The sequence below is a fragment of the Ovis canadensis genome, chromosome 5 (genome assembly GCF_042477335.2).
Source record: "Ovis canadensis isolate MfBH-ARS-UI-01 breed Bighorn chromosome 5, ARS-UI_OviCan_v2, whole genome shotgun sequence".
Taxonomy (NCBI): domain Eukaryota; kingdom Metazoa; phylum Chordata; class Mammalia; order Artiodactyla; family Bovidae; genus Ovis; species Ovis canadensis.
In genome coordinates, this window is record NC_091249.1 from 121,107,197 (window position 1) to 121,130,198 (window position 23,002).

Consider the following 23,002-nt stretch of genomic DNA (forward strand, 5'->3'; position numbering starts at 1 on the left):
GGCAGGATATACTGAAAGTGATATAAGGGAAAACTTGTAACCAAGATTATACAGCAAGGATCTCATTCAGAGTTGACAGAGAAATCAAAAGCTTCACAGATAAGCAAAAGTTAAGAGAATTCAGCACCCCCAAACCAGCTCTACAACAAATGCTAAAGGAACTTCTCTAGACAGGAAACGCAAGAGAAGGAAAAGACCTACAAAAAGCCCCCAAATCAAAAAGCAAATGGTAGTAAGATCACGTTGTCCTTGTTCAGTCACTGTGAGTCGTGTCTGACTCTTTACGACACCATGAGCTGCAGCACAGCAGGCTTCCCTGTCCTTCCCTATCTCCCGAAGTTTGCCCAAACTCATGCCATCCAGCCATCTCATCCTCTGTCGTCCCTTCTCCTCCTGCCCTCAATCCTTTCCAGCATCAGGGTCTTTTCCAATGAGCTGGCTCTTTGCATCAGGTGGCCAAAGTATTGGAATTTCAGCTTCAGCATCAGTCCTTCCAATGAACACCCAGGACTGATTTCCTTTAGGATGGACTGGTTGGCTCTCTTTGCAGTCCAAGGGACTCTCAAGAGTCTTCTCCAACACCACAGTTCAAAAGCATCAATTCTTCAGTGCTCAGCTTTCTTTATAGTCCAACTCTCACATCCAAAGACGACAACTGGAAAAACCATAGCTTTGACTGGATTGACTTTTGTCAGCAAAGTAATGTCTCTGCTTTTTAATGTGCTGTCTAGGTTGGTCATATCTTTTCTTCCAAGGAGAGAGCATCTTTGAATTTCATGGCTGCAGTCACCATCTGCAGTTATTTTGGAGCCCAAGAATAGAAATTCTATCACTGTTTCCACTGTTTCCCCATCTATTTGATATGAAGTCATGGGACCGGATGCCATGATCTTAGTTTTCAGAATGTTGAGTTTTAAACCAGCTTTTTCACTCTCCTCTTTCACCTTCATCAAGAGGCTCTTTAGTTCTTCTTCACTTTCTGCCATTAGAGTGGTATCGTCTGCAGATCTGAGGTTGTTGATCCTTCAGTTCAGTTCAGTTCAGTCGCTCAGTCGTGTCCAACTCTTGGCGACCCCATGAATCGCAGCACGCCAGGCCTCCCTGTCCATCACCAACTCCCAGAGTTCACTCAAACTCATGTCCATCGATTCGGTGACGTCATCCAGCCGTCTCATCCTCTGTTGTTCCCTTCTCCTCCTGCCCCCAATCCCTCCCAGCATCAGGGTCTGTTCCAATGAGTCAACTCTTCGCATGAGGTGACCAAAGTATTGGAGCTTCAGCTTTAGCATCAGTCTCTCCAATGAACACCCAGGACTGATATCCTTTAGGATGGACTGGTTGGACCTCCTTGCTGTCCAAGGGACTCTCAACAGTCTTCTCCAACACCACAGTTCAAAAGCATCAATTCTTCGGTGCTCAGCTTTCTTCACAGTCCAACTCTCACATCCATACATGACCACTGGAAAAATCATAGCCTTGACTAGACAGACCTTTGTTGGCAAAGTAATGTCTCTGCTTTTCAACATACTATCTAGGTTGGTCATAAATTTCCTTCCAAGGAGTAAGCATCTTTTAATTTCATGGCTGCACTCACCATGTGCAGTGATTTTGGAGCCCACCAAAATAAAGTCTGACATATCAATAATTACCTTTAAATGTAAATTATTAAATGCTCCAACCAAAAAATACAGACTGGCTGAATGCATACAAAAACAAGCCCTCTATATATGCTGTCTACCAGGGACCCGCTTCAGACCTAGGGGCACAGAGAGAGTGAGGAGCTGGAACAAGTGATTCCACGTGGGTGGAATTAGGAGGCAGGAGCAGCAACACTCGCATCGGATGAAACAGACTTAGAGTAAAGCCCATCACAAAAGACGGGGAAGAGCACTGCCTAGAGCTCAAGGGATCAATCCAAGAAGATATAGATATGGATATCCATGAACCCAACATAGAAGGACCTCAGTACATGAGGCAAAGGCTCACAGCTGTAAAAGGGGAAGTTGGCAGCAGCGCAGCAGCAGCGCAGCAGCAGCGGAAGACTGCAATCCTCCCGCTGACGCCGATGAGCGGACCATCCAGACAGAGAATTAGTAAGGAGACACAGCTTTAAGTGACACACTGGACAAAGCAGGCCCAATTGCTCTCTCTAGGACATTCCATCCAGAAACACTTCATTTTCTTAAGTGCACAAGGAACATTCTCAGGATAGATCATATCTTGGGTCATAAATCAAGCCTTGGTAAATTTAAGAAAATTGAAATTGTACCAAGCAGTTTTTCTGACTATAAAGTTGTAAGATTAGATATCAATTACAGGGGGAAAAAACTATGAAAAACACAAACACCTGGAGGGTAACAATACATTTCTAAATAGCCAAGAGGCCACTGAAGAAATCAAAGAGGAATTCAAAAAGCGCCTGGAAACCACTGACAATGAAGAGACACACACTCAAAGCCTGTGGGACGAGAGGATCACGCCTGGTTTGCATTGCTGTACGGCAGAAACCCACACAACAGTGTAAAGCAATTTTCCACCAATTATACAGTTTGTAAAAATGCCTTTTGCAAATTAATTAATTTTGTTTGGTGAAGACTGATGACGATGCCAGAGAAGTAGCTCTTGCCATCTGATCCAAGTTCCTGAAGAACTGTGGTTAAAATTTTTTTCTACTTACTCAGTGTATAATTTAATATGATTATTTGCAAATGGGGTTCATAATTTACTACATTTAATGGTGTGAAAGAGAATGAAGCATGAGATGGAGGAATCTGGTCAGCAGAACTGTGTCTTTGTTGTACAAAGGATACAATTATAATTTCTTTATCTCGGCTCTTTTTTTGTTTGGGCTAGAGTAGGCACGGGATGAGTGGCTCTGATAACCAAGCAGATAACAGAAGATATCCTCGGGGAAAGCTTCCAGTGAGACCTCAGGGCTCTGGGAACAAATAGGTTGCATGCCTCTAGAGAGAGAAAGATATGTTCAGTTCAGTTCAGTCGCTCAGTCGTGTCCGACTCTTTGCAACCCCACGAATCGCAGCACGCCAGGCCTCCCTGTCCATCACCATCTCCGGGAGTTCACTCAGGCTCACGTCCATCGAGTCCGTGATGCCATCCAGCCATCTCATCCTTGGTCGTCCCCTTCTCCTCCTGCCCCCAATCCCTCCCAGCATCAGAGTCTTTTCCAATGAGTCAACTCTTTGCATGAGGTGACCAAAGTACTGGAGCTTCAGCTTTAGCATCATTCCTTCCAAAGAAATCCCAGGGCTGATCTTCAGAATGGACTGGTTGGATCTCCTTGCAGTCCAAGGGACTCTCAGGAGTCTTCTCCAACACCACAGTTCAAAAGCATAAATTCTTTGTGCCAAAGCCTTCGAGTGTGTGGATCACAATAAACTGTGGAAAATTCTGAAAGAGATGGGAATACCAGACCACCTGACCTGCCTCTTGAGAAATCTGTATGCAGGTCAGGAAGCAACAGTTAGAACTGGACATGGAACAACAGACTGGTTCCAAATAGGAAAAGGAGTATATCAAGGCTATATATTGTCACCCTGCTTATTTAACTTATATGCAGAGTACATCATGAGAAACACTGGGCTGGAAGAAGCAAAAGCTGGAATCAAGATTGCCGGGAGAAAAATCAATAACCTCAGATATGCAGATGACACCACCCTTATGGCAGAAAGTGAAGAGGAACTAAAAAGCCTCTTGATGAAAGTGAAAGAGGAGAGTGAAAAAGTTGGCTTAAAGCTCAACATTCAGAAAACGAAGATCAGGCATCTGGTCCCATCACTTCATGGGAAATAGATGGGGAACAGTGGAAAGATATGTTGCTGCCTCTCAAAAAGGAAGACCAAAATGAAAGAAAATTCTAGTTCTGTGAGAAAATGCTAGAAGTAATCATTAAAACACAAAAAACAAAGAAGGGCTTTCCTGGAGGTCCAGTGATTCAGCATGTGGACGTTCACTGCCAGGGCATGGGTTGGATCCCGCCCCCAAATCGCCCCCATCAGGGGGCTTAGATTGCTCATGCTGCATCACCGCCACCCCAAAAATAAGCTGGCATTGAAAAGCAACTCTGAGTGTAAGATAGCTGAACTGACATGTCAGAATCCTCTTATTTCCTTAAAAATGAAACTTGAATGTTGAAGGAAAATGCTTTCTTTATAATATATTTTAAATATATGAGTGAATAATTCCCATGTATTTGTTACCCAACTTATCAAATCTCAACATTTTCCCTATTTGTTTTAATTTTTTTTTATAAATGGAATGAAACAGCTGACATTTCTTGTGTCTCCCTTTCCACCCACCCCAGAAATAACATGACCATGAGCTTAATATTTATTGCTCTGAATTTGTTTATAGTTTTATAAATAATAACTATCCACAAGCACCTGCTTGTTGGTCACATTGCTAAATTCATGTAAACTGTTAAATAATGTAACACAATAAAAACCACACTTATGTATCCAGTCGCCTACCAATAGTATGTTTAGTTTTTTCCAAATCTTTGTTTTTATGAAACATGTTGCTTCTATAATATTCATTTTGAAGTGAAATTGCTGGCTAGTAGGAGATGAGAATCCTGACATTTACTTGATACTCACAAGTCGTCCTAGAAAATAATGACCAACGTACAGGCTGCTAGGATGCACACTGAACACATAGGAGGCACCGTTTCTACACATTATCACAAAGCTTAGAGCTAACAGATTCGTAAACTTTCACCAGTTTGACAAGCGACTTTCTGTAGTTTTAATTGCATTTCCTTAACAACAGTGACCCGGGTTTGATCCCTAAGTCAGAGAGATCCCCTGGAGAAGGTAGACAACCCACTCCAGCATTTTGTCTGAGAAATCCCATGGACAGAAGAGCCTGGCGGGCTACAGTCCATGGAGTTGCAAAGAGATGGACACAACTTAGCAAGGAAACCACAATAACAGCGAATTTAAACATCTTTTCCTCAGTTAATTGGCCGCTCAAGTTTCCTACTCTGTGAGTTGTCATACTTACATAGGATTGCTTATTTTTTTAAAATTTTATCTGTAAGAAGGATATATGATTTGTGTATGCGTTGCAAATATCTCAGTTCAGGGCTTTTCTTTCCTTTTTCTTTGTGCTGTCTCTCAATGCACAGAAGTTAATTTGGGAAACTTAATCACATTTTGTCTTATGCTTTTTGTATCTTATTTAAAAAAGAATCTTCCTTATCCTAGGTTCTTAGTTGTCCTGGAATTTATCTCACTCATGTAAAATAAAAATTTTATCTTATTTAGATTTAATATTTTCCAATATGAATTTTCTCTTCTTTGATTTCTGGATGCCACCATGGATTTTTTAAAAATTGGATTTCTATTTTGTTCCATTAGTCATGTAAGGCAAGTTACTCCCATATGGTTCCTTTTCAAATTGAACAGACTATGTATCAAGTCATGTATTATGATATGCAGATTTTGTATCAGTTTCTTAACTTACACAAGCAACTGTATTAGTATTTTGATTGAAACTGTAATATATTGATAATATGTAGAGCAATCTGCAGAAGCTGATATCTTTTTCTTATTTAGTTTTTCCATCCATGAACATTGTATATCTCATCATTTTTTAAGGACTTTTTAATGCTGTTTAAGAACGCTTGATAATTTTCTGTATGAAGGCCTTGCACATCTGTTCTTGGCATTATTCCTGAGTACTTCATAGTCTTTGGACCTATTGTGAACGGGATTGTCTCTTGTATAAAGTTTTCCAGTTGGTTATTGTGAATATATGCGTAACCGTGTTAGTGGTTTTTGTATGTACATCTTGAGAAGAAAGGTTTTAAAGCCAACTTGTAACATTTACTAGCATAACTTTTTATGAAAAATAAATTTGGCATTCCTTCCAGTTCAGCTAAAATCATGGTTTTCTGGAGATGCATTAGTAATTACCTGCATTGGAGTGCTAAAACATTACACATCTTTTGCTTCAAGATCATTACATTATATTGGACCCAGTTTGGTAAGACTTAATGACCCCATCTAGTGGCAGTTTGAAATTCTAAGTGAACTGGAAAAAGCACTTAAATATTTTATTAGATAGCTATTTTTGTTTAAAGAATTACAATAGCAACAATATCCTTGCTGTAAATGTCAAGAAATAACAAAGATTAATTTGACACTCAAAACTAATTATGCTTGTAGTCTTGTATTGCTGATTTTAAGATTAGAATGAGGTAGGCTTAAAGAGAAAATTATGCGCAGCCTCCCATGCTGGAGCCAAATTGTATATGTGGGGATTTAATTTTCAGGATCGCCATTCAGGGAATTATCATAGGTCACATTCACATAATGTTTTAAAAATGACATTACCAACAGCTGGCTAGTGTCAATCCATATGACCTTCATAATAACTTGATCCTCAGAGTCTAACCCATAAAAGGACTATTTTATAGTGAAGGACCCTTTAAAGTGAGGCCTAGTTTTATATATCACTAATTAGAATATTTCCTTTCTGTAGGACATAATAAAATTTTATGCATAATTGTACTCAATTTCAGAAAACACTGGGACAACATGCTAATCATTCAAAAAAGTATTTTAAACTCAAATGAATTCAAGATGTATTTAAAATAAAAACATACACACAGTAACATTTTTGAAGTGTGACATTAAAATACTTGTGAAAACTAAGTTTGAACTAAGGAAGACCTTTCTAGTGATAGACAGAACCTCTACGAAAAAAGGTTGATTAAAACCTTTTATAAAAAAAATAAAAATGAAAACAACACTGTCATATCTCTGGCAAAATCTTTAAAATGATGATTCCTTGTGTTAATACTGGTTAAAGATGAAAACATCAAAAACAGGCTTTCCTTATATTATTAGTGGAGAATATACTTGGAATAAACTTTCTCAAGTGAAATTTGGCAAAGCTATTAAAAACCTTTGCCCCAGAGGTTATACTACCCAGAATAATTATAGGCAAACAACATAGAAATGATTATAAGAATATTTTTTATAGCAGTTTTAAAATATTTTCAGATTATAAAAAATAAATGTCTGTCAGTATGTGAATTGAGAAACTAATTAGAATATATACATAAAGTAGACTTTTATGTTACTATTAACCCTAATGCTACAAAATAACATTTGAAGATATTTGAAATATTTTTATATATTTAATTATATAATTATACAAAAGGGGAGATATTCTCAGAATGGTATTAAATGACAAGCAGAGACTTACAAACCACTTTCATTTTCTACAAAATTTTTTGTTCTTATGAGAAAACCCCCCAGAATTTAAATATTCAACAGGAGTTATCTTCTGAACTGTGATGTGTCCCCCAACCTTATATATGTCAAAAGCTCAACCTCAGTATGAAAATATTTGGAGATGAGGCCTGCGGGAGGTAATTTAAAGTTAGATGAGGGCACAGGGCAAGCCTCTGGGGCGGTAAGAGGAAACAGCAGAGAGCTTGCTGGCTCTCTCTCTGCTCACCACCTGAGGGCACGGAGAGAAGGCGGCCGTCCGCAAGTCAGGAAGAGAGATCTCACCAGGAGCTACACTGGCCAGCTCGTGATCTGGGGTTGTCAGCTGCTAGAATGACGAGAAAACATCTGGTGTTTAAGCCACGCACTCTTAACCTAAGCAGATATCAACAACCTCAGATGTGCAGATGATACCACTCTAATGGCAGAAAGTGAAGAGGAACTAAAGAGCCTCTTGATGAAGTGAAAGAGGAGAGTGGAAAAGAGGGCTTAAAACTCAGCATTCAGAAAACAAAGATCATGGCATCTGGTCCAGTCACTTCATGGCAAATCGATGGGGAAACAGTGGAAACAGTGACAGACTTTGTTTTCTTGGGCTCCAAAATCGCTGTCAATGGTCTCTGTAGCCATGAAATTCAAAGATGCTTGCTCCTTGGAAGAAAAACTATGAACCTAGACAGCATATTAAAAAGCAGAGACATCACTTTGCCCACAAAGGTTGGTCTAGTCAAAGCTATGGTTTTTCCAGTAGTTGTGTACAGATATGAGAGTTGGACCATAAAGAAGGGTGAGCACTGAAGAATTGATGCTTCTGAACTGTGGTGTTGGAGAAGACTCTTGAGAGTCCCTTGGACTGCAAGGAGATCCAACCAGTCCATTCTAAAGGAAATCAGTCCTGGATGTTCATTGGAAGGCCTGATGCTGAAGCTGAAACTCCAATACTTTGGCCACCTGATGTGAAGAGCTGACTCATCAGAAAAGACTCTGATGCTGGGAAAGATTGGGGGCAGGAGGAGAAGGAGGTGACAGAGGATGAGATGGTTGGATGGTATCACCAACTCAATGCACGTGAGTTTGAGTGAACTCCGGGAGTTGGACAGAGAGGCCTGGTGTGCTGCAATCCATGGGGTCGCAGAGAGTCAGATAAGACTTAGAGACTCAACAACAACAAAGCAAATAAAATCACAAGATGAGAAGTTTTCTGGATTCCCACGCCCCCTTTTTTTGCTTATCTATATTTCTAAATTTTCTCTAATAAACATACTATATTTATAATTTTAAAAGACATTATAAAATATATTAAGCAGTATTAGAGCATTTTCAGGGCATATAGATGGTTCAGTGAGAAACTCATCGTTAGTAACATCAGTTATCCATCTCTTGTTGATATCATATTGGCATATCTTCATGAATTCTCTACATACACTAATTATTTGGCCTACAATTAAACTTAACAAAACAGATTGAATCCTTCTCAGCTACAAATGTCAAGGACTGATAAAGTTTCTAAATATATCACTGAAGGACAGATTTGTTTTCCTCCCATATAACGGCTCTATAGTTATTATTTGGAAACATTGGCCACGCCGGTCACTATTTACCCACTTAGAGTGGCTGATCAGCATTCTGCCCGAGGGCCACTTGCCTAATTAAGCTGTGATTATACACTCTCTTGTATTATGAGACAGTTTTTAGTTGCCTTACCCGTCCACCCTGTTTCCCTCTTACGCCATCACATTTCTAAGAAACAGTTCACTCCTTTTTCTTTTGCTAAATTACTTATAACTGGATATATATTATATTATCCAACCATGGGCTTCCCTTGTGGCTCACAAGTAAAGAATCCGCTTGCAAAGCGGGAGACCTGGGTTCGATCCCTGGATTGAAGGGAATGGCTATCCACTCCAGTATTCTGGCCTGGAGAGTTCCATAGTGTCCATGGGGTCACACAGAGTCGGACACGACTGAGTGACTTTCACTATCCAACCACAGTTATCCAACCACTGGATACACCATAAACCAGAGGTGAGGTCATAAGCCGCTACACGGCAACATGTGATGTCCAATACGGCGACACACACACTTTTTAAAATCAGTTTTACCTTCATCACCACAATACCCTACATGAACACTGAGCATGCCCGTGAGGGAAGGAACGGAGGAAGCAGGGTACGTGTTTCACGAGTGGCACGTTTTGTTTGCGGCAGCAAAGGGTCTGAACCATCTGGGAACTGAGGAATGCGGAGTCCATCTCCAGAGAGCTGAAACATACTTGGCAGCGGGGAGTTTCTCCCCAGGGCCAGAAATCCACAGTCAGTACACACAGAACACGCAAATGCCTGGGCCCGTGATGTATACTCATCACTCGAGCTCCCTGCACGTTTAAGCACTTCCTTCATATTATGATAATTTCCTGCCTTATATGTCCCACCTTCCCAGAGGAAGCTGGCAAGCCTGCAATCCCAGACTCCCTGCATTAGGGGGCAGGCATGACCTAGCTTCCCCTGGCCCAGCTATCCGGAGACAGAGCTGGAGGGAGCAGGTGAGGAGGCAGGTGTTCCTAGGAAGCCAGCAGGTGGGAGGGTCCCGCTCTGGGGGCTGGGGGTGGCAGTGCTTCTGGACTCCTGTTCTGAGCATCTCAGGTGCCAAGTGCTAGAATCTGGTATTGCTGCTCAGAAAAGGAGCGATTGGCTGCTGTTCATGGACGTGCAGATTTCTAGTTGGATCCTGTGGCCCCACCAGACATCCTGTGAACCGTCTAATATCGTCTCACCAGCTCCCTTCTACTCAAATTTGCAAAAGTGGATTCTGGAGATGACAGTTAAGATCTTTGCCCAACCATAACACTCCTCTCTGCAAAACAAAACAAAGCCTAACCTGGTAAAGTTTCACTGCTCACTCTTTAATTACCACAAAGACCAATCGTATTTATAGATATTAATATGAAAAATTTATATATAAATCAGGGCTCTTTATTTATTTACAGAGCGTTAGTAATTAAAAAGAAATAACTTTCCGACCAAAGCCCCCCTATCTACAGTGATCAGTCAAATCCATTCTTCCTGTTTCCCTGGTTTCACAAATAACAGGAGGATTCAAACTGAACCTGTGAAGTTTGACAACTTCCTCATTAACACGTTTGATCTCTGAAAAGCCTCTCTATTCATCTACTGGGTGCGTAACCGCTTATTTCTCTGTTATGCAAACATTCTGAAACCACTTCACATCACATGAAAACACCTAGGGACGAGCCCATGAATATTCTCAATGCAAACACAAATGCCAGCAGGCGAGTATGTCTGTTAGGAGCAGCGTGTACCCAGCATGAAGGAGGGAAGGGGCACAGGGGGATGCGCGGAAATGAGCACATTCCCACATGAGCGAGCTGTCGCTGGAGGGGCCGCTGCACGCGGGCAAGGGGTGGGCATCACACTCAAGTGGCTGAAGCTGGAATCACTTTTCCAGCCTCGTTGGCCTGGATTTGACATGAAATTCTGTGCAAGTTTAAGATGTACAACACAATGATTTGATATCCGTTTATGTGACCAAATGTGAAATTGGAATTCAGAGAGACTATGGGTACACGATAAGAATCTGATCGTGTGTTCAAGTGGCTGTAGTTCAAAAGTAACATTCATTTTCTATATGATGGGATGCTATACCACTTAAACATTGCCATTTTCTGAAGGTTATTTTTAGTCGAAATGTATTGGACATTTAATAGAGGTCTAGCATTAAGACTGCATCCCAGACACACTTCTTTCTCCTGACAGTACAAGGCAGATATTGTCAACCCTATTTTAGGGCCAAGGTGATTCCCAGAGAGGTTAATCACCCTAGGTAATACAATTACTAAATGACAGAGGTAAGATATGCCCCCAGGCCTGTTAGACACCCACACTCTCTACCCTGAATTACAACGGCTGTGCAGCAACACTGAATTAGTGCTTACGGTTTCCAGTAAATGTCAGAGGGAGCATAGAAGACTGTACACACACCATGATGTGACTCTGAAACTCTATACACTCATGGACCAAGGCTTGCGGGGAGGACACGTCCTGTGCTGCCCATTCCCGTGTCCAAGAAACCGAGAGAGTGAGGATCAGAGAGTCCTTAACAGAAAAAAGATGGAGAGCGTGTGTGTGTGTGCGTGTGTGTGTGTGTGCGCGCACACACCATGGTTTTAGGAAAATAAGTTAGGAAACGTGACCTCCTTTACTAAACACAGATTACAGAGACAGAACTCACAGGCTCTCTTCTCTGTGCAGCCCCGGACTGGGATTGTTGTTTTTCCCATGGTTTTTTTCAAATGTTCTTGAAAAAGAGATAAGAAAAAGCAATACGCAGGAGAAAGGTCCAGCCTTTCAGCGCCTGAGAGGTGCTGAGCTTGCAAAGGCTGAGGAAGCCAAGGTCAGCCCCGCCCCCCTGCCCCAGGGCCACCGGGAGGCTCTGCCCAAAGCTGAAGCCAAGTCTGGATCGAGAGTCCACAAGGTCACTGAGCAAACAGCTTTAAAAGTCACTCTGTCTCACAGACAGACACCTGCAGGAAAGTAAACATCCCTTTGTTCCAGGAAGAGAAACATGTTATCCTAGGATCCTAGGGATGACCCTTTCTATGACTGTTGAGAAATTGCTGGCTATTTCTTTTTAAGTCCGTGATTTGGCAATCTTTTAACCCGTGGGCTTAGGGTCATCATGCCTTGCCAGCTAACAGACCCGATTCTCGGCCTACGTCTTTACAAAGTTCTACCAAATGAGCAGCAGCTAGTACCTGCTAACTCACTGAAGGGTAAACACCAGAAAGAGAGAAATCAGGTGAAATGTCAGGGTAGCTTGGAGAAGACAGGAAGGAAAGATCAGAGGAGGCGCCCTGAAGGAGCTGTCCCTGAAGTTAGGCCACGAAAAATAAAACGAATCCTCGGAGAAAGGGTGAAAGCGTTCTAAATGGACAAGAATGAACAGAGGGCAAAGACCCAGAGGAAAGAAAGTTCAGGCTGGCGTTCCTCTAAAGACTCATCTGTTGATGACCAAAATTCCTTTTAATTTCTGAAAAACTAGGATGACAAGCCAGACGCTGTGCAATCAGGTACGGACATGTGATTTGAGTTATGGTAGTTAATGTTTCCCAGTGAACATATTCGGATTTATTTGGAAGAACAGATAAGAGCCTTGAAGTACTTAGACCCTGCCATAAACGCCCGGGAGAGGATTTCTGCCACGCGTACGTTTGCCACTTCTGGACAATCAGCCCATTTTGGGGGTTCTTTGATTCTTCACACAGAACCCCTCCTTCTTTCCGGTTTATTGCAATAGTCAAGCTAAGCATCCACAAATTCAGCTGTATAAAACCGACAGGTTAAAGCATTGCACAAAGAGAGAATGGTATTAGGAAAAGAGAATGATAAGTATTAATACTTCATTTTAAAAACTCAAGTAGGGGGACAGTGGCTTTCTTATCAGCGTGCACGTTTCTGAAGCCTCCTCTAAAATTCCGCACCTTATGGGGCGTCTTCACGCTCTGCCCCCTGCGCTTGGCTTTACGATGGGACACTTTAATTTGCTCCACATATGATACCCTCGAACCACTGTTTTCTGTAATTTATACCACATGCTGTCCACTTTCTTGTACTATTTTATTTGGTAAAGCACTTTGGATACCAGTTTATATGAAAAATGGTTTTTGAAATGAAACTGTATTGCAAGCTGCATTATTATAATTTCCTTCTTGCGTGGGGCCTCCCTCGTCTTACACTGTTGCCTGAAGTTTGATGCAGGGCTGCGATTTGAATGAAGAGTGTTCAGGACTGACGCACACGCATTACTTACTGGCTGCTGGCAGGGCGATCCACTCCCCAGCGTCCAGCTCTCAGCATCTTCCGAGATCTGCTCTGACGTCCTGCTTGCTTGTTTCATGGAGAAAATATGCGTCGTGTGCCCTGTTACAAGCTCAGCAGGAACGAGCAGATCGGCTGCCCCTGAGGAAACGCCTCACAAGGCACACCTTAGTGACACCGCGCAGTTACGGGTAGTGAGAACTTGTCAGATCTCACTTAGTTAGAGGCTAAGAGTCTTGATCTTCTGCTTCTGGTTTTTTCCATTCTGCTCTTTTGCCTTTCATTCATTCCAATGACTCACTTTAGTACTTTTAAAAGTTAAGAGGAAGAAAAATTTGAACGGGTCACTTGAATGACTTTTTGGCAGATCTTGATAAAGACTCAGCAAAACAGAAGAAGATTACTTTGAAGACAAAGGTGTCTTTTAATTTGCTTTTTGTTTTTTAACTTTTTATGTTGGCGTATAGCTTATTAGCAATGCGGTGGTGGTTTCAGGTGCCGAGCAGAGTGACTCGCCTTTCATACACGCGGATCAGTCCCCCCCCACCCCAACCCCTTTCCTTACAGACTGTCGCGTCACACCGAGCAGAGCTCCCTGCGCCACACAGTGGGTCCGCGTCGGTTGCCCACTTTAAAGACAGCGGTGCACACATGTGGATCTCAAACTTCCAACTATCCCTTCCTCCCACCCTCACCCCCACGAAGCACAGCTAATGCCTGAACTCTACATCTTCTCCGTATTTGTGATTCTTTCTGGACTCGAATACATGCGCATCACATTTCAGGTACTGAATGAATTTTGCCTAACTTAATTTTGCTAGAAGGGCTATACTGACCCTGCACAATAAGAAAGATGACAATATTATCATCATCACTTATAAGAAGATACATTCCAGCATCTTTCCGGAGGAGAAGAGGCATGCTAGCAGTGTAGACAGCACGTAAGATCTGGGTTCCTATTCTTCTGCTTCACTGCTTTAGTCCCTGAGTGTTTAAGCCAATCCTGTGGCTTAAGAGTGAAGGTCACCTGCCCAGCCTGACTCTGAGCGCACTTGCGGAGACTTTCTGGATATTCATATATGATGCCCCAAGCCAGAGCACACACCCTTAGGGTGGAGAAAGGTTTGGTTCATCTTTTATCCTTCCCACCACATACAGACAGGAGGTGTCAGGAAGTCCTTGCATAGCTAGACGTTTCTTTCTTCTTTATTCGAGTCATTATACAATTCACCAGTAAAATACTAGTGATATGTAAACAACAATAGATTCTCCCAGGCAGTCTTTGAACAGAGGGAAGATAGAAAGCGAAGAGGTCTTAGAAAGCAACCAACCCAACCCCCGGTCTCACAGCTGAAGACCTTGAGTGGAGACCTATCTCTAGCATTTATCAGCATGCTGCAGGGCGGACCAGTTACCAGGTGCGAATTTAAATTTTCTCTAGTTTAGAAAAGAGCAATGTCAGCTTCACAGAGTTGCTGTGAACGCTGAGTGAGATCACGGATGCGAAAGAGAACTCTGCCAGACTTGAAGTGCTCTACCCATGCCAGGTCGGGGGACGCTGCGTAGAGCCGCTAAGGGCCTACTCACAGAGGCTGCTTCAGCTGGCGCAGAGTCAGGCTTCCGCAGGCTGGGCCGTGTCAGCAAGAACCGAACTCTGGGTTAGAAGGCAGGCACATTTCAAGCAGACCATGATACTACTTGGAACACACCCAGAGTAGCCCACTTTGGTTCGTGCTGATTAGAAAAATAAACAAAGTTGACGGTTTTGAAAAATAAAACTGACTTTAAGATACTGTCGCTCCTCAGGTGAGCCTGTTGGTGAAGTGTAGAGAGGTGATAAGAGCAGTTCTTACCCAGCTTGTGCAGAGCTTCGTGTCTGTCAAAGGGAATCATGCGTGTGAACGTGTTCGGTAAACAGTCAGGAGCTATGTACATGTCATCATTACGGTTTTCTGCGTCCTCTGTACCTTTTATCGTATTTCTCACATCAGAAAGGAGAAAAATTATTCTCTTGCAAATTTCACCTTAAGTCACTGGAATACTTTAGTATAACATGTTGGGGGCAATAACATTGATTGATTTGTTTTTTCAGCAAAATAAGCCCATTAAATCTTCCTTTGATGATACCCATTCCATTTTTCAAAAATTCTTTATCTTATTTTCTTATTTTCCCCCGAAAGATTATCACTACATATCTGTCATTGCTTCTTTATCCTGCCCTGTGTCTCCTACTACTAATCATCTTGCACCTTTGTTTCTCGTCGTTAATGCTTTGCCATTCGCTGTCCTTTTTTTCCCTAGCACCTGAACAGCTCTCTTCCTCTCTCTACACTCACCGACCTTAAGGAGTCTTACAAATAAGGGCTCTGAATTAAGGCAAATTTCTTCTAGTTTATCTTTTGGGAAATGGTTGAGATTCTGATATTGTGTTTCTCTTTAAGAGAATTACTATAAAGAAAAATTGTCCTGCATCATAACTCTTACTACTCTCCAATTTGTGGAGCTTGCTCTGCATAAGAAAAGAATCCATACTGAAAGAATCACAAATAAACACCTAATAAAAGAAATTCAGCTCACATTAAAATACTGGAATACCAGATGGTGGAGTTTAAGTATTATTCAACTACTGTTTATCCTACCCAGCGCTCATTTTAAATTCGACGTTTTTGAGAATTATTCATGGAGGCAAGGTTGTATTTCATGCAGATAACAAGCTTAGTTTGAAGTGAACTACCAGAATGCACCCATAATTTCCATACTTCCTTGGTTATTGTTAATTTGGATTGCAACTATTAGTTAAAGTTGAGAGGCTTTAGAAAGCAAATCAACATCAAGCCATTGTGGACAACAATTTGTTCAGCAATCCGCAGGGAGGGGAAATCATTAAATTTTACAGGGTGGAGGAACTCACCAAAGAATGTGATGCTCCATCTGCCAAAGCTGGAAACACCGCTGTTTGATGAGTGCTTCCGCCTCTGTAGCAGCCTGCCCACTGAGCAGGCAATTATTCTTGCTTTTATCTGATGGCTGTGGCATAACTTTTAAGTGAATGTAAAACGCAGTTTCATCTTCCAATACCTCTGCACGTGGATGGATAAAAGATCAACAGAGCTGTCTCTGGCACAGCCCAGCTCCCTATGTAGTCACGGGGCCATGTGAGCTGGTCAGTGGGGCACACGTTACGGGAAATGTAGATTACTGAGCTCCTCCCAGCTCTGACTTTCACCATACATCGGTATTTTATTCACATTGGTTTAGGGAAAATGACAAGCTTTCCTGCTCCGAGTCATTAAAGAAATATCAGGAGACCTTTTAAAAGAACAACATCCATTCTAATGCTGAAAGCTAATGCTTTGACAGCTAAAGAGTTTTCACCCCATGTTTAAAATTAATCTTTCAACGAAAAAAGTTGCATTCAATATGACACACCTCCAATGCCTGAAAAAGCTTTTACACGGAAAAACAGGACTTAAAACCCTTCTGTTTTTTTTGGACAGGAAGTAGGGTGCCTTGGCGGGCATGATTAAGCAGGGTCGGCCCCAAGGCTCTCACGAGTGCAGGGCTGGCGTTTGTCCAGAGGCCACGGTCGGGGGAATCTGACCCCACAGCCCTCTGGGATGAGCTGCTCTACAGTCACCACACTTTCTAGCTCAACCGCATTAAATCTAGTGAATCCCTGGCTCTCGGGGGTGGGGCTCTTTCGGCAGCCGGGGAACCTGAGGTTGGTCCCGCGGAGGGCCGCGATCACCAGCTCCTGCCCTGCAGCTCGGTGTGGACAGACGTGATGACTTAGCCAACGTGGACTCTGCCCACTGTGAACCCGGGGCTTTCCAAGGTCACCGTGCACGCCTGTCTGGAGCCTAGGCTGAGGCCAGCATGTCAGTCACGAATGTCCACTGGAAAGCGGTGTCTCCAAGGCCCCTTAAGGCAGCCTGCGCAGGCAACAGGCTGCGTGCCCTACCAAGGAGGCTGCTGTTTGCGTCTCCTGATTTGATTGCTGGATTCTCCCAATTCTGAGAGTAACAGAAGTGAAGAGGACTTTGCTTACAACCATCTCACAAGGCACCGTTATTGCTCTCTGTTGCTGAACACTTAGTATGTGCCAGGATTTGGTTCTGGGAACCTCACACCCGTGACTTCATTTAATTGCCACGATGGCTCTACAAGGCATTCCTGTTTCACAGAGGAGAAAACAGTCTCAGAGGGGTTAGTAACTATTGAGCTAAAATTCCAGCTTGACGCAACCTGACTTCAGGGCTCCAGTTTTTTCTCTATTGTGACATACTTTCTCAAGCAAAGTAGAAGTGCAATTGTATTTGGAAGTTAAGATTTACTTTTTAAGAGTGACATCACAGACAGGAAGCACAATTTATTTTTCAAAACATCTCCAGAAAACTTCCCTTGGGAGCACCTTTATACCCAACCCACTCTTTGAATGGCTCCTTAAATTCGTACAGTTCCTTCTAAGCTTTGGGTTCTTCACACGTAAGCAGAATAATGATAGCACCTTCATCATCTGCTCAGCTCAGTTCAGTCACTCAGTCATGTCCAGCTCTTTGCGACCCCAAGGACTGCAGCACACCAGGCCTCCCTGTCCATCACCAACTCCCAGAGTTTACTTAAACTCATGTCCATCGAGTCAGTGATGCTGTCCAACCATCTCATCCTCTGTCGTCCCCTTCTGCTCCTGCCTTCAATCTTTCCCAGCATCAGGGTCTTTTCAAATGAGTCGGTTCTTCGCATCAGGTGGCCAAAGTATTGGAGTTTCAGCTTCAGCATCAGTCCTTCCAATGAATATTTAGAACTGATTCCCTTTAGGATGGACTGGTTGGATCTCCTGTAGTCCAAGAGACTCTCAAGAGTCTTCTCCAACACCATAGTTCAAAAGCATCAATTTTCTGCTCTCAACTTTCTTTATGGTCCAACTTTCACACCCATGCATGACCGCAGGAAAAACCATAGCTTTGACTAGATGTACCTTTGTTGGCAAAGTAATGTCTTTGCTTTTTAATTTTTCATCATGCTGTGAGATAATCCCTGAGCATCCTGCATTTCTACATGTCCCAAAGTATAGGCACAGAATGCCTTTCTTGGTTCTAGACAAACTGTCCCAGGATGCCGGTACAGTAAATACCCTTACAAGACAGTGACAGTCCCCCCCTTTGGAGCAAGGAGTAGCCTGCTGTCTGTTTTAGGCGACTCCGGTTTCCTGAGCTCAGGGCTCCTCTTCCACGATGTGGCCCACTGTGTGTTCTTCGTGTTGACCCGTGGGGCCGGGGCTTGGAGGACTGGCCCAGGGAAACGCTGCCACTCTGGTTTTTGCTGTCTCTGGGGGTAATGAAGTCCTTTGTCTCTGACCCAGGAGTCTTATGTGTTCCACCAGCATCTATTAAACTATGGGAGGCTATTTTATTAATTTCCGAATAGGGTAAACATCTCAAATCCTTCATAATTTTTGACATCTCATGAAGTGACAGTTAAATGAGGGAATCCATGGAACTGGATTAGTCCCTGGCACATAAAAAGTGCTAAATATATATTGGCCATTGATGTTATTACTGAATCAGAAAAAAACAATACACAATTGTTTCATTAAGAATATAGGTATTTTTGTATTTTACATCAATTAGCTTCAAACTGCTTTTTTTTTTTTTTGGTATGATGAACCATATAATAGTAATGTTCCTTGGTATATGCTCGAGTTAATGCTGTTGGGACTATTGGAGGGCAAATCAATTCTACAAAGACAGGATTCAAGAGCCTTTTTGCATCTTACGGCTAGGAAAGTTGATACAGAAATAATTCGGAAGGCATGTTTTACAATGTAACTTGAATAAAGATTTTGAAATGTTATAAGCATGCTGAATGAAAATTAATAAAATAATTTTCAACAAGAAGCATTCAATAGTCTTCCAAAGTTTAAGACTCAGAAACCCCAAACTCCATGGCTCTTTATGATCTAAGGAATACTGGAAATATGATTTTTATTTCATCTGTGAACCATATAACTTACTGAAAATGAGTTAAGAAATACAAATAAGAATGTACCTCTGAAAACTACAGAATCTGTCTGGAATTCCTCCTATTTCTCTTCATATTTTATCTCTTTATTTTATCTCTGTCCTTGAATTACTGAAAAGAGAAGGTTTTTTTGGGGGGTATTAATGGTAAATTGCTTTACTCTTTATGCCTTTTTGAGGGTGCTTTTGTTTCATATGCTCGTGCTTAGCATTTCTAAGATCCTCTAGGATGATCATAACGGCCACCAGTCTAGTCTGGCTTTTGATTTCACTAGCAGAGTTCTCCTGTACCTGGATTCCATGTGCCTTTTCTTCAAAAGTGAGTTCCTTAGTGGGTGAAATTTAAGAATAAATTAATAAGTTTGAATAATTTCAAAATATATTTTATTATATAAAATACTTGTTAGTTACAAAGGGGAAAATAGTAGATTTGCGGTGGGGAAATTGGGCAGGCATAACCTTATCCGAGATTAACCTCGGCAATAGTAAGACATATCCAGATTAGCCACCCCTGGTACGACACAGTGGTGAGGGGCACACCGCTTCTGTGATATTCCTTCTAATAATGCATAAACCCAGTCAAAGCCTGAGAAGACATGAAACACACCCAAACTGAGGGACGACCTACAAAGTAACTGACCCGTACTCTTCAAAAGCCTAACTTTAACGAGAGACAACCACGGATGAAGGAACTGTCAGAGACTGGAGCGAGGGATGCCTGACCAGCGTGAGCGAGACCTTGGGACACAGAGGAAGGACACTTTAGAAGGGCTGAGGCAGTCTGCAGACGTCCTTGCTTCACAGCAGTGTACCGGGGCAGCTCCCTAGTTTCGAGATCAGCACTCTCTGCCGCTTTATCTGGCTTCCTGGGTGACCCAGTGGCAACGAACTTGCAGGACACACGCTTTGATCCCCGGGTCAGGAAGGTCCCTGGGAAAAGGAACTGGCAACCCACTTCTGTATTCCTGCCTGGGAAAGCCCGTGGCCAGAGGAGCCTGGCGGGGTACAGTCCATGGGGTGCCAAAGAGCCAGACACGACTTTGCCACTAAACTACCAGCACCACCACCCTCACCTCTTTGGTTGAGTAAGCTGTTAACATCAAGGGAAGTTGAATGAATAGTGGGAAATCGGTACTATTTTTCAATTCTTCTCTAAGCCTGAAATTACCTCAAGTGAAAAGATTCTTAAAATTTACATAGTTATTTTTTAATCATTGTGATAAACCCTAGTTTTATTTCCATGCTGGGAAAGAAAGTTAAAAGGTGAAAGAAGAGATTAACCTTCATAGGTGAGGATAATTATGTAACATCATGGAGACGCGGGATAAAATGAGGTCATTTATGCAAGACATTCACTTTGCTTTGATCACTTTTAACGTGTAGGTGGATGAATAGGCATAGTCTGCCACCCAAAATAGATTTTAAGATCTCCTACTTTTTATTTTTCCTCTGCCTAGATTATATTTTTATACATGCTAGATGCTCAGTGGAGGTTTGTTTTGATTGTTGAGGATGATAACCAGGCACTCTCAGCTGGCTCAGGTCTCAAGTGTTCTTTTTTATGGGTGCTGAATACCTGCCCTGTAGACTTGTCAATTGCCTATTCAACACAAGTTCTGAGCTACCAATTTTTCTATACAAACTCAGGGAAAAAATAGTTTTTCTTTTCCTTCTAACTCACAATTTCTCTCAGCATTATCAAAACATATACTCAAAGAAGACTAGTAACACATTTTCTTTAACTAGTGACAAGAAAAATGTCTTATTTCCATTACTCAATTATGCCGAGTGTTCACGTCAATGAGTTAAGGGTTGAAAGGGGGAGACGTAGTTTTATGTTTATAGCGATAACTTTGAGAGGCTGGAAAAAGATGCAAGTCATCCCGACATTCATACAGCAGAGCCCTGATGCTGCTCTCATCTCCTTCAGGTGTGTTTTTTCCCTGAAACCCCAACAGGTTTTCATCATTCTCCTCAGAAGATATTTTTCAAGCACGTCTTGTCCATGTCTCTGTAACAGAGATGGACAAAAACACGTAGTCCCTGACTTCAGGATCTGATAGAACTGAGACTTAGAGTGTCCCACTAGAAACTTCAGCCTCTTTTTCCGAGACTATAATCTCAAAATGCATCCTGCATCAAACTGTCACTCACCCAGCATTTCGTCACTGAAATTTCATCCTATGGTTTCTCCCTGCTCAAGTGCCACCAAAACTAAAAGTCATATTATTACCTATATGTTAAAATGATATCATTAAATCCCTTCTAACATGACAGCGGGTTGAAAATCAGTTTGAATACGAAGAGCTCAGAAAAGAGGGAACACCAAGAAAGAAATAGAAATGGGGAGAAGCCATGAAAAGAGGTTTAAGAATTAATAAGACAGAAGCTCACACTTTGGGTTTGCCATTTGCTGACTGGTTAACTTTGGATATATTGCTTCCCGTCTGTTAGGTCCTTCCCTTCATTTGTTAGAGTGGGAGGAGGTAGCGAACGCCCCTGGAACATCGTCAGATTCAAATGAGCTAGGAAGTGGGGAGCGCCTAGTGTGGCTCCTGAACTGCAGGAAATACTGAGGCTCTCTTGGGTTTTTTTTTAAAACTGAGTGAAAACGTTGTCCTCTTCACAATTTTGACGGCGGGACCAAATTTTACCTAATTCAGAGATCTCAACTCGAGCCACAAAGGTTTAAAGACGGTATGGGAAACACCCTTTAAGCCTCTCTCTGCATGTTTGAGCGCCGAATTCAAAGCTGAGTGCTGAAGAATGGATGCTTTTGAACTGTGGTGTTGGACAAGACTCTTGAGAGTCCCTTGGACTGCAAGGAGATCCAACCAGTCCATCCTAAAGGAGATCAGTCCTGAATGTTCATTGGAAGGACTGATGCTGAAGCTGAAACTCCAATCCTCTGGCCACCTGATGTGAAGACCTGACACATTTGAAAAGACCCTGATGCTGGGAAAGATTGAAGATGGGAGGAGAAGGGGATGACAGAGGATGAGATGGTTGGGTGGCATCACTGACTCAATGGACATGAGTTTGGGTAAACTCTGGGAGTTGGTGATAGACAGGGAGGCCTGGCGTGCTGCAGTCCATGGGGTTGCAAAGAATCAGACACGACTGAGCGACTGAACTGAACTGAACTGCATGTTCGTCTTGGAAACAGTTCAGGATGTGCAGGCTGCATTACTCTGCCGGTGCAGAAGGCACGGAAACCAGCCGCTTTCTCCTTTCCACCAAGGTGCGACCCTGGGTTCTTTCAGTAGTCCCCTAGGCGGGCTTGACCCGGGAGGCAGTCATGTTGGATGAAAGACAGACGTTACCAGCGATGGAAGAAAGTCTCCGTGCTTCCCCGCTGAGAGGGAGCGCCCCTGGTGAGTCACTAATGACGCCCTTAGTCGGAGAGGCCGCCAAGGTGAAACTCCAGGGCATTTCAGAGGCTGCACAGGTTTCTAGGGAGCAGGACCCCATTTCCAGTGAACCTGGGGAGATAATTGGCCTTTTACACAGAGACCTGATGTAGGTCATCTGTAGCAGCTGTGTCTGACTTCCAGCTACCTCCTCCCTGGGCTGGAAAGGTGTCACTCAAGCTTCGTTTGTCCTGCCTACGTGCCAGCGCTGTGAATACCCCTCTCTGTGTTGAGAACAATTTCTGAATAGCACTTTTAGACAGCAGTTGAAGGAAGCTCTTCTTGCAAGCTACTTTTAGAATCCAATTGGGCTGTTTTTCAATAAAGGAGAATTTAAAACAGCAGCGAAATTCATCCTTATTTTCCCCTGAGGCTGTTCACTGAGGTTTACTTTATTCATCTCTGTTTGTATACTCACTTCAGTTTTGTCTCATTCGCTTCTGAAACGACACCAACCAGCATGCACTTCTGTCACTGTCTGT

At 42.6% G+C, this 23,002-nt stretch overlaps 1 long non-coding RNA gene and 1 pseudogene across 4 annotated transcripts in view; both read right to left on the bottom strand.

Annotated features, from left to right (window-relative positions):
* Positions 1-16,808, bottom strand: part of LOC138441548 (uncharacterized) — a 40,256-nt gene extending 23,448 nt beyond the window's left edge. For all 4 annotated transcript variants that reach the window (XR_011257405.1, XR_011257404.1, XR_011257403.1 and 1 more), the window contains exon 1: positions 16,002-16,808. This is a non-coding gene — a long non-coding RNA (uncharacterized lncRNA). The remainder of the gene's footprint in view (positions 1-16,001) is intronic.
* Positions 16,809-16,994: 186 nt separating this feature from the next.
* LOC138441906 (small nucleolar RNA SNORA70) lies at positions 16,995-17,101 on the bottom strand (annotated as a pseudogene).
* Positions 17,102-23,002: the final 5,901 nt, after the last annotated feature.